Here is a 12,071-nt window from a genome sequence, read left to right on the forward strand (position 1 = left end):
CAGCACATTTTTATTACTTGTTCCAAGGTCAATAATGAAATTAAAATATTAAGTAAGATTGATCCCAAGAACAATCGATGAATTATTCTCTCAGTACCATTTATTATCTTCTCCACACAGGCAGTTTCTTAGGTTGTTTTTTTTTCTCTTTTCACCTATTGCATGATGAAGCACCAGCAAACTTCCTTTACAGAACTCCAGGCACACATTTTTCCCTAGAAATTTATAATCACAAAAAGATGTATATTTGTCACATTCTAACCTAGAAAACAACCTCATATTTAGTTTCTGTTCTGATCTCTTCTTGATCTGTATTGACTAAAATATGCTCTTCAGTTCTTTCTCGAGTATCTGTTTTCAGCATCTACCTTTTCCTCATGTTTTTTTTCTTACATTCAGCACTCATTTCTTGCCTAGCAATTTTGTGACCTTCCTGGTAAGTACTGCTGTCAAGAAAATAGCACTGAAATCAGCCTCTCATCTCTTTTATTACTTTAAATCTGCACTTGAACTTCATAGTTGTTTCAACCATACATTTAATCTTTATCTGCCCGAGTTTTCTCAGTGGACATTCCATGCATTTAAGACTAGTATTTTTATCATTTATACCTTAACCTTAGTTAAGATACTAAGTTATTACTTAAGCTTAATTAAAATTCTATGCCCTTAGCATCTTTCTGTCTGACTCATTATCAGTGTTTCATCACTACCCTTGATAATTTTTTCTTCCCAGTTCTCAACTTTGATGAAACACACAGAATATCCCCCTCCCACTTCAAAACCTTTTACAAATCCTTCTGCATTCTCCTCTCTGGTTGTTTGATTAATAAACCTTTTATCTTGTTCCTTTGTTGAACTAAGTAGTCACCTGTTCAGAACATTTATCAATAACCAGGTGCCCTTTTTCCAAGTGGCCTCTGTGGACACAGAAAAATGCTTACCTTTCTTACATTGTTGTGCCAATACTAATTAGTTCAACTTACTTCCATTTAAAAAAAAATGCTGCCAAAAAAGGCTGTAAAGTGGAACACCCCTGTATTCTAATACTTAGCTAACTTATTTATTTATTTATTTACGACAGACAAGAAACCAACCTAAACTGAATGATTAGCAGAAAAATGTCAGAGGTTTTTCGTCACCAAGTTTGTAGGAAATATATGTCTCTTTTGTAAATGCACATCTAGAAGCAGAAAAATTCATTTTTCCACTGCCAGATATAGCAAGCTCTCCCATCTTGGGAGGCACCATCCTATGTTCACTATCTTCTGTCCATATCTCCTTCTATGTACTAGCAGAAAGAGAAACCTCTGAAGGGTCTCTGTGAAGATCCTGTTGATCTGCTCTTCATCTCAGATGGCACATTGCCCACTCCTGAACTTTGATTTTCATGATCTGTCACCCTACTGAGGTGGATCTGTCAGTCTAGCATGTCATCCAAAACTAAAGGCTACACTAGGTGTTTTCCCCTTAGAATTAAACTTCCATTATGTGAGTGTATTGTCTTATTAATAGTGAGTCACTGGTTACTGTGCATCACACTTCCTCTTGTTTCCTTATTTTTACCTTCTCCATCCTTAACTATTTACATTTCTAAAGGAGTACTGTTAGTCTATGTGTATGGATCTACGCTGGCACTGGATCCAGGTATTCATCATGGAATTATACTGTGCTATGCTATGCTATATTATACCATGCCTACTTTCCCCTAGAATTGCAGTCTCGTAAAACATGATCTTAAATCTTATCTTAGACAGCAAATTTGTCTAGGTCATTGGCTCTTATCCATTTAGGAACACTAAACTACTCATTCTTCTTGCTGTTTCATTTCATACATTGCACTTCAGACAATGTCCATAACAAACTGCTATAAAAACAGAGACAGATAAGCCACAAAAATGGGAGCTAATCAGTTCTGTTCTTGAATCAATGACTGGTTTGGGGATGAATTATTTGACTTCTCTGAACATTTAGTCATCATCAATAAGTTGGGAAAAGTACTTATCTTTCAGGGAAATTATGCTCTGAAATATATTGTGTGTCTAAATTGTCTAAAACTACCACATCTGCACTCACAAAGAGTCCAAGAAAAACCAAAACCAAGAGGACAAACTCAGGAAACAGTGATAAATTTCCTTACATTTATAACCGAGGAAATTGCAAACACCACCCCCCTCCCAGCAACCCCTTCAAATTTTACTGGGAAAAAAAAAAGAAAACAATAAGACAAAGTCTTATATGGAAAAAAATAGCAGTGGGATGCACACCACAGTTTTTATCATACAAAATATTGAAGGGAAAATCACAGAATCACAGAATCAACTAGGTTGAAAAAGATCTCTGATGTCATCGAGTATAACCTATGACTGAACACCACCATGTCAATAGACCATGGCACTGAGTGCCACACTGAGTCATTTCTAAACATCTCCAGGGACCATGACTACATCACATTCTCCACCACATTCTCCATCCCACTGTCCAATTACCCTTTCTGTGAGAAATTTCTTCCTGATGTCCAGCCTAAGCCTCCCCTGGTGCAGTCTAAGACTGTGTCCTCTCATCCTACTCCTGTATGCCTGAGAGAAGAGACTGAGCCTCACCTGGCCACACTCTCCTTTCAGGTGTTTGTAGAGAGTGATAAGATCTTTCACAGAAGCACAGTCTGGAAGAAGTATTAGAAAACTTTGAGTAGGCAGCAGCTGAAGTCAAAGGATCTCTGGTTAGTTACCAACTTTTTTGAACCATTGATAACTATTACTCAACTAACTCAAGTAAGTTTTGGCTGTTAGTGGGCAGCTTGTAGAGATTCAAGGCCTTTTCTGCCTTTCACCCCACCCCACCAGGGAGCAGGCTGAGGATGCACAAGGGAGGAGACACAGATTGGGTGGCTGATCAGAGACATTTCATGTCATATGGTACCATGTTCAACATATAAAACCTGCTGGGAAGCAAAAGGAATGAAAGAATGTTGAGTCATAGAAATTGTCTTCGCAAGTTACCATTACACGTGATGGAATCCAGCTTTCCTGGGGATGGTGGAATACCCACTTACACATGGAAAGTAGTAAAGGAATTCTTTATTTTGCTTTGCTTTTGTGTGCAGCTTTTGCTTTATCTATTAAATTGTCTTCATCTCAAGCCACAAGTTTTCTCAGTTTTACTCTCCTGATTAACACTTCCACATCCTACCCTAGAGGAGTGAGTGGCTCTGTGGGGCTCAGTTGCCAGCTGGGATGAAACCATGATGTGTGCTTGCACATTTTCCTATGCCAATACACAGAACACATGGTCAAGTCCTTGAAATTTTTTCCTCAAAATTTCAACAAAGCGAGGACAAAGTAACACTCAGTTTTGGAAGCCCTTGATTTTTTTCTTTTCTTTAATACTACCTAGAACTATGAAGTTGTTAGCAACATAACATGGTGCTATTTTTATTTATTTAATCCAAAGAATAATAAAATAAATATAATGAAGATAACAATAAAAATGTAAATATTAATTAATGAGAAAAAGGATATTTCAGTGTCAGGCAACCTTAACTGCATTTCAGAGCAGATGTAACTTCATATATTGGGAGAACGATGAAGTTCTATTAATGAAATGCCCAAGCAGTATAAGCTGGTGATATACAGCCAAGCAGAATGAAGAAGAGCTTTATCCTAAAGGATTAGTTTCTTCCCTCCTCCGCGTATTTTTACTACCTGGCAATTTTTGAAGCTAAGTGCTAGTCCTGTGAAGCAGGAACAGTCTTTGTAATTTGTGTGAGAAAGCAGCATAACATCATTTTTATGAAACTTTGAGAACCAGAGGGGAAAATAAAATACAAAACAGACTCAAAACATGGAATAGAAATCACATTTCTTCATATAATGTTTCAGGCTTTGATATGCCTCATGTTTTTACAGAACCATTTATCCGAGTGCAAGATTCTGGAAACCCATTTAATCATTATTTTCACTTCAATCCATCACAGTTTGTAATGAGAGAGTAACAACTGGCCTAGCACTTCTCTGGTGCTCAGTGTTAGACAGTACCTAAATTTCTGTATAAAATTACATGTCACTTGGAAATTGCAAATGAAAGAATGTAAATTAATTTCTCTTATCCAAACAATGAATCATCCCCAATTCCAAGAAAGTAAAACTAAATACCGGTGGAACAATTTGAAAGCGAGGAAATCATCTTGGTTATTTGCACTCACTGAAAATCAAGGAGTCAAATAATTTCACCATGTCAATGTTTTGAGTCTATACATAAGTGTGTGTGTACATAGTAGCCAATTAAAAGGAATTGATGCATACAAAGAATTTCATGTGTTAAAATTTAGACTGGTCATCATGACCTGTCAGAACACCTTGAAGGATCTTTCCTTATTGTTACCTGTAATATCTACATATGCAACTACTGACTAAGTTGACAAACAAATATTTTAAATTCTCAAAACTTTGACATTCCAATTTTATTAAGAATATCTTTGGAACACAAATTACTCAGTTCCTTTGTAACTAAACTTCTATATACAGCAGCATCAATTTATCTGGGTATGCCCTTTGTGAAAACTGGTATTTTAAACCAAAAGTCGTGTAACTGCTTTCTGTTCCCCAGAAACAGAACACGTAAACCCAGACGCAGCAGAGGACTAGTATCATTTGTAAGAGACATTGATAACTTTTAGATTCATCAAACTTTTCCTATAATTTTAGCCTTAAATTAAAATCTAAGCAAAACAGAGGAAGACATAAATACTGGAAATATTAGGAGAGCAAATGTTTTATTTGAAGAAACAAAAGTAGTAATAATAAAATATTTATTTTCTACAGCATTTCCAGAGTAGTAAAAACCTTCATCTGCTGCACAAAGAATAAAAGGTTAATATATCTAATCCCAAAGACTCTATAATCTCTATATTTTTCCTTTTGAAATATGCTAGAAAAGCTGGAGTCAAAACCTAAATAAAGATAGGTCTCCATCATGTTTGCCCATATGCCCATTTGCTTCTTTTAGCTCTTAGAATCTTGCATATATTACTTGGGTTAGATGTGTAAAGGCAATGAAAAAAAATAGTATGGGCACAAAAGATCAAAGTTCAGGATATACATGATGGAATTTCCTGTTCTTTCAGCTGCTTTCAAAGATTGAAAAGTAGTACAACTGTGATATTAGTGCATTGCACTGCTTTCACACTGTGCAATGTTATCCGTGTCCAGAATGATGTTTTTAGTCATAAAATATGCTTGGAAATACCTCAGTTGAAGGGAACACCACTTTTGCCTATAATACACATTTGCGGGGAAAAAAAAATTTAAGGTTTTTCAAACAGTTGATAATTTTACTAAAGGGAGATTGAGGACAAAAGATGCTTTTGAGAAGAGATTACTTTGACAGCTAATTCATAGTGTATGGAGGAGGTTGGTTTCTTTGCAAAGCAAAGATTTAAGAAGGTGTGATAGGATTTCTTAGAGGAAAAGTGTTTTTTTTAAGTTTCTGGAGAGAGAAAAGGTCTTTAAACCTATAGATTATAAATGAGCTGCAGTTCCTTGGTTATCCAAGAAAGTCAGTGGCTAGTCGTTATTCATCTTGGGCATGGTATTCATTGCTTTCCACAAATTGCTTTTTATTCTTTAATTCTCATTTTCATTTGCCTAATAGCTGAAGGATGAGTAACAATATGAGTTCCAGGTAAAACTTCTTATGTAAATCTTTACTTTTTGGAACTAGTTTATAAAATGTTCATAAATCTAATTCCAGAGAGTTTTATATAATCTCACTAAGTCATATACAGAAAATGTCAGTCAAACAAAAGGAATAATAGTTCTAGTATATATGAGGTATGAACCAAATTAAAAGATGGAATATGTAAAGAACATGAAAACAAATGCTTTTCCACAGCAAGATTTGTCTCATGTCCCAATTGCACATTTGTGTTAATTTGGCAGTCCCATGAGCTGATGCTGTAACTGTACAAATGCCTTAAAATATTTCTTTAGCAGTTCACATACTGTTTAAGAAAGCGGCACTCTGTGGAAACATAGCCTGGAAATAGCATGAAATAGTTCCATTTTCCTACCTTTCAAAATTGAATTATTCAGCTAAAAAAAGCAAAATACCAAAAACCAGACAATAGCCATGAAATAAAAACTGGTGCTAAATCCAATACTATTCATCTTTGAACACTACAATTGTGATGGATTCATAAGCTTCAGGGTAACTGGGCAGGGAGAAGCATACTTTTTTATATGTTTTAACAATATATTTGATTTTTTTTTTCAATAATGAACATTTTTATTGGACAAATTTTATTTTTTCTCCCTTTCCAGAATAATGAAATCCTACTGACATGATTTATTCCACCAGAATTTGATTTGAACTATTCAAGAAGTCTGATATATACAAATTTAGATGGAATTACAGACTTCAGCCTCAGACAGATATTGTCTAACTATTCAGTCTTTTTCTTTTCTTTTCCTCCTCTAGGTATTATTTCAAATTTTTTTTCCAACATAAATTAAAGAGAAAGAAAGAAATCTTTCACTGGATAGGTCAATCCTCTTTTGCAAGTGGAGGTTTAGTTCTTAAATGAGTTCAAAAAAACTTCAACGATATTTCTGATGGCATTGGGACAAATTTCATGTTTAGAGGAATGTTTAATGTCCAAATACCATGGGGTTGAGTGTTGTTTGGATTTTGCAGAGACAATACATTGCATTTTTTAAACAAACTAACTGACATTTTGTTATTTATACAGTCTATCAATCCAAATTCACCTATTTCTCTCCCTTGAACTATTGTTCTCTTTCAAATGAGTCTTATACTATTTCCTCTAAACAGTTTTGCTGCTGTCATACATTCACTTTCACTGTGCCATTTAATTACTTGAAAAATCCATTTATTCCTGCATATAGAACTCTGAATATTATCCTTTAATTGAAGCCAACAGCATCCAGTGTGACAGCTGGCATATATGACGCCCCTTAGATTCACCAAACTCAGTAGACTTGAAATTTAAATTTTCAGTACCACCTAAAAATACATTCATGTCCCTGAAATTCACTCTGTTGGTGCCTAAAATTTTTTGAGGCAAAACTTCCTCAAATGTTGCTAATCCTAGAATCAATCCTTATGTACAATATGTTAACTACAGTTTAATCTTTTTCTGAGGGAAGAATCCAACTGCCTTCTATTCTAGAATCAAGGAGGATTCTGAAATGCATGTAGGTGAGACAAAGGTCACACTGAACTGTAAAAAGGATCTGGTTTTTGTCCTAAATCATAGCATCAATTCTTTGTTTTCCCTTGTCTGTGTGTTCCTTTGTGGGCTTTTTTCATTGGCTTTTTATCTCCTGAAACATCACTTAATAGTTAGCCTCGAAGGTTAGAAAACCCCATATTGAAAATTCCACAGACAGAGCATGTTTCTCAGCTGCAATATACCACTGAATTCCCCTCCCTGCAATGATTTCAACAGAGTCTGGCTGAGGTGTCCCCACTCTGCTCCACCCTCAATTGCATCCACCTTAGCAAGTGTTATGGTTGCAGATTTTGGGGATGGGGAGTCATTGTGGAACAGTCTTTGAGCTGCCAACTGCATTCTATGCAACAGCTGTATTTTACCCTATAATTTCCATACTGTTATAATCTGTGTTAGCATGTGAATACAACTCTTCAGTTTCTTCTGATTTTACCCCCAATCATGTTTCCACGTCCAACCTTCTGCTTCACAATATTTTGCCGCCAATAAAAGTATTATCAATTTAAAATGTGAGCTATGAAATTATCTCGTTGCTGCAGACTGAAGGAAATGCAACAGGGAACTCCTAGAACTAAAATACTAGCACTAAACTTGGGTCAGCTTATTTTTCAAATGCAGGAAGATTGTTTATCCCAAACTGAAGGTACATCCAGATAAATTTTCAGAACAAGCAGACAAAACTGCAAAATCTTCACAAGGTCTGGAGGCATTCTAAGTTTTTTTCTTTTATTCAGTGTAGGATAACAACATTCAGATCAATTGATTGCATAAGTTCATGCTGAAATTTCTCAGAAATACACAAGATGTGGTAAAATCCTCATAATTTTTCTTCTAAAAATGCTGTCTCTCTATAAACCGTTCATACAACCCTACATTCTAGAGATACAATTGAAATCATACTAATTACTATATAATAACTACAATAACTACAAAGATAATTAGCAGACAATTTTATTCTATTAGCACATTATATATATTATATAGTCTGCAAAGTGTACTACAAATGTTGATATTCATTGAAAATATACTTCTCTTGGTATGTAGAATCCATACATAGTATTCTCACAGCAAACTATTAGCAACAAACTCCTACTCACGTTCTGATGTGCATTCCATTATTTTTATTATATATCTAAAACCGATGTGATATTCTCCTTGTTGGAAGAAACTGTTCCTTATATTTATGCTAAAATTAAAGATTTATGTGTGATTTAAGGGTTCAAACCTTGCCTTTGGAGAATTTTATTATTAGACACTTATATTTGCATTTTTCTATTAATATTTGCCCAGGAAATAATAGCAGTCATAAGAAGTGAAAGAAAAAAGATACAGGTTGTGTAAAGATGGTTATTGTTATTCAAAAGTATAATAATTGATTCACTGTTTTATTGCTTCATCTCAAAGCTCATATTAATCCTTGGTCTTAAAGCAGCAAGAATAGATACCTTTTTATGTATCTTCAAGGAATTGTAATTTTTACCATTAAAAAGTCACTGTTTGAATAGACAGCTATAAGGTTTCACCTAAAATTCACTATTTATCTGATTTCTATCTTTTTTAATAAAGAAAAAACAGTATTTTAAAATAAAAATTACTATGCAATGAATGTATTAGCTTTGTTTTTATTTTGTCCTTATTTAAATCTTAGATTCACTGATATATTCTCATGCGTAGTAATTTCAGTAAATTTGATCTGAAATATCACTCAAAAACAAAATAAAAATCCTAAAATTAAGAAATAGAACCTAATTAATCTTCGGCATAATGTCAATATAGTTCATATTTTCTTTATTCAATACCAGAAATGTTAAAAGATGACATCATGTCTGAGAAAATGTCACAGTAGGCAAAAAAGATTCTTTGGTCAGTTAAAATTAGTCTTTGAGGTGATACCAGTATTGCTGGCATCATCAGTAACATAAAATGTAATTGTCTAAACATGTGCAAAAAAGACTTATTTTACTTTGAAGTAGGAAAAAAAAGAAAAAAGAAAAAGAAAATAAACCCACAAACTAAAAAGAAGTTGTTTATTAAACAGTATATGATATTGAACACTGTGATATGAAAGCATACCTGCTCCAAAGGGCACATGGTATGGGGTAGTAGATTAGGAAAGATCAGTCTTTTCTGATAAGCTCCCTGTGGTGTGGCTGGAAGAAAAAAAAGACTTAGAAAAACCCAGTAGAAAATTACCAGCATCTATCACAGTGAGAATAAAATATAACAAAAGCCTGTAAAAGCTGTCAGAAAGAACAAACAATTCTTGATCCATAGTAGTTAAAAGGAGTCTGTAAACAAAGCAGGTTTTATTTTCATTTCAAACAGTCCTGTGATCAGACTGAAGTGAGATAGCAGCTGCTTAAATAGAGTTAACAAGCCAGATACTTCAAACTCAGTAAAATGCTACTGTATGGTGTGGTGTGGCAGTTTGTTTTTAATGAAAGTCAGCTTTCTGACTACAAGCAATATGTGTTATCAGAACTTCCACTTGAAATTTCACAAAGAAGAAATTGTTAACACTGAGGGTGAGGAAGCAACATTTCAGGTTAAAACTGAGGGTCTAAATAGGCTACGAGTTTACTTTGTTTGGTGACTCCTTTGTCACTAATATTTTCAGAAGACTAACACACCTACTCATTTTTCTTTGAAATTTGCTAAAAATGGATGCCTAACTACTGAAGTTTGTGAATAAATATATAAGGATAGTTATAAACCACAATCGTTCTCAGTCAATCAAAACTGCTAAAATTTCCCATCTGTTACTGAATTATCACCAAGGAGCAAAATCATCCCCTGCTCTTCCACAGGCCAAGTCATATTAAGCAGTTTATAACCAGAGACTGAAGGATGAACTGCACATATATGAGAAAATTCACTTCCTTAATCTCTGATTTCGATGGTATAACAATAATATCACTTTAGGAAGTAGTATTTTCAGAATGAAAGAAGTAATTCAATTTTGGAGAAACATGTCATCTAGGAAAAAGAGGGATAAAAGGACACAAAACTAGGCATAATAACATGAAGATCCTGATTCTGCCATATATGCCAGGCTTATCCCCTTGAATTAGGCTTCAAAGTCTCATTATCACTCTACCAACTGTTTCATAATACTATACTGCATAGAACATATATTTGCATGAAAAGATGCAATATTAGACTAACAAAAAATTAAAAGTGTCAGGGACATATTTCTTCCCTTAAAACAATTTAATTCCTTTTCTTTTTCTCACAGACTTCTCCCAGATTCCCACTGGAAGATAAGATGATGCCCTTGGACCATTGTTTAACAACTAGCTACCATGACACTAGTAAAATAGCTATTTCAAGTTCTTGTTCTTAAAAGAGTAAATTTCTTGCGCTCATCACAGTGCTTGCTTCTTTTTGTCTTTGCATTGCACCACACTTTTTCCAGAAAATTTGTCTCCACCATGACTATTTGTGGTCTACTCTAATGTGTTCAGATATTATACCTACAAGTACCTTAGAAGACTCTGTGAGATAATCAATAAATCAGTGCTAAGAACAGCTTGAGTAGTGTACAACAGATGAGGCATGGGTCAATAACTGAACTAAGAAAAGAGCATAAGCTGCTGAAGAAAAGAACACTTATGTAAGTAAGAAGGACAATATTGTGCAAGACTGGTTTTGGTTGATTTTTTGTATTTTTTTTTTTTTAAGGAATGAAAGGGATTAAGAAAGCAACCTTAATTCTAACATTCCCTGATTTTTGATAGCTTAACTTTGTAGCCCTCACCATGTGCTTCAATACAGAATTTTGAGTGCAGCATATAATGTCTTTTGACATGTATAAACATTCTTATGATTAGTAGTCACAGGGTTTATTTATTGTCATGAATTGTGTCCAATCCAATTTGGTTTCATATTGTCCAATTTCCAAGTATCTTTCATTGCAAAGAGAATTTTGGAAATCTTTAAATATTAGGGGCTCAGTTGAAATAGCCTGCCTTGGCAAACTCACTGAAACATATCTGTCAAGCACAGCAAAAACCTTGTAAAATGCTCCACTGCTGTAGGCCATAGAAAGGAGCTATAATAAACTCTGACCCATAAAAAGTCATGTAAACATTATAACCTGTTTTTACTAGCCTTTTAAGTGCCAGGAGCAATTGATCTTATACGGCTTAGGTCTTTCCAGCTTCCCAGTCTCCATGAGCACCTAGGATCCTACATGGGTGTTCAAGTGCCTCTGGCTTTGGAAGGCTAAAATAGGAACAGATACCATGCTATCAGCTATTTAGTTATTCATTCCAGACAGATGTTTGATATTTCCAACAGAAAACATTTTAAAACGATGCACCTACGGAAATCAACTGTTTCTGTATTGTTAATCAAAATAAATGTCCATGCAAGCTCGAGCTGTTTCCCTAGATTGCTGCATCTGTCACACTGGAAAGAATGACAGGGGAAAAATAAGAAAGAAAAAAAAAAAGAAAAAAAAAGAGGAAAAAGAGAGAAAAAAAAGAAAAAAAAGAAAAATGTTTTAAATTTAGAGTAACAGTGTCCTTGCCTTAGGGCTCTTTGATCATGACAGCTTCCCTAAGGTTCAACGTTATTGTTTATTTTCAGACAAATACTGCAAACCTTAGTCCTCAGGGGAAGTTGAAGTTCACTTCAATGCGCTTCAATGGGATTTTTGCCTGAGTAATAGCTAAAGGATTTAGCTCACTGCTAGCTTCACGAACAAACAACGTGAATTTTACAGCTTTTGATTTCTGCCAAATTCTTTCCCCATTAAATTGCTGTGGGAAATCAGCCATACAATTAAAACCTATTTTATGCCTTCAATAACATTAATGAA

At 34.5% G+C, this 12,071-nt stretch overlaps 1 long non-coding RNA gene across 1 annotated transcript in view; it reads right to left on the minus strand.

Moving 5' to 3' along the window:
* Positions 1-12,071, minus strand: part of LOC116993215 — a 75,712-nt gene that overhangs the window by 17,080 nt on the left and 46,561 nt on the right. The window contains exon 2 of the long non-coding RNA XR_004417218.1: positions 9,323-9,399. This is a non-coding gene — a long non-coding RNA (uncharacterized LOC116993215). The remainder of the gene's footprint in view (positions 1-9,322; positions 9,400-12,071) is intronic.

This window comes from Catharus ustulatus, chromosome 2 (genome assembly GCF_009819885.2).
Source record: "Catharus ustulatus isolate bCatUst1 chromosome 2, bCatUst1.pri.v2, whole genome shotgun sequence".
In the NCBI taxonomy this organism is placed as follows: Eukaryota; Metazoa; Chordata; class Aves; order Passeriformes; family Turdidae; genus Catharus; species Catharus ustulatus.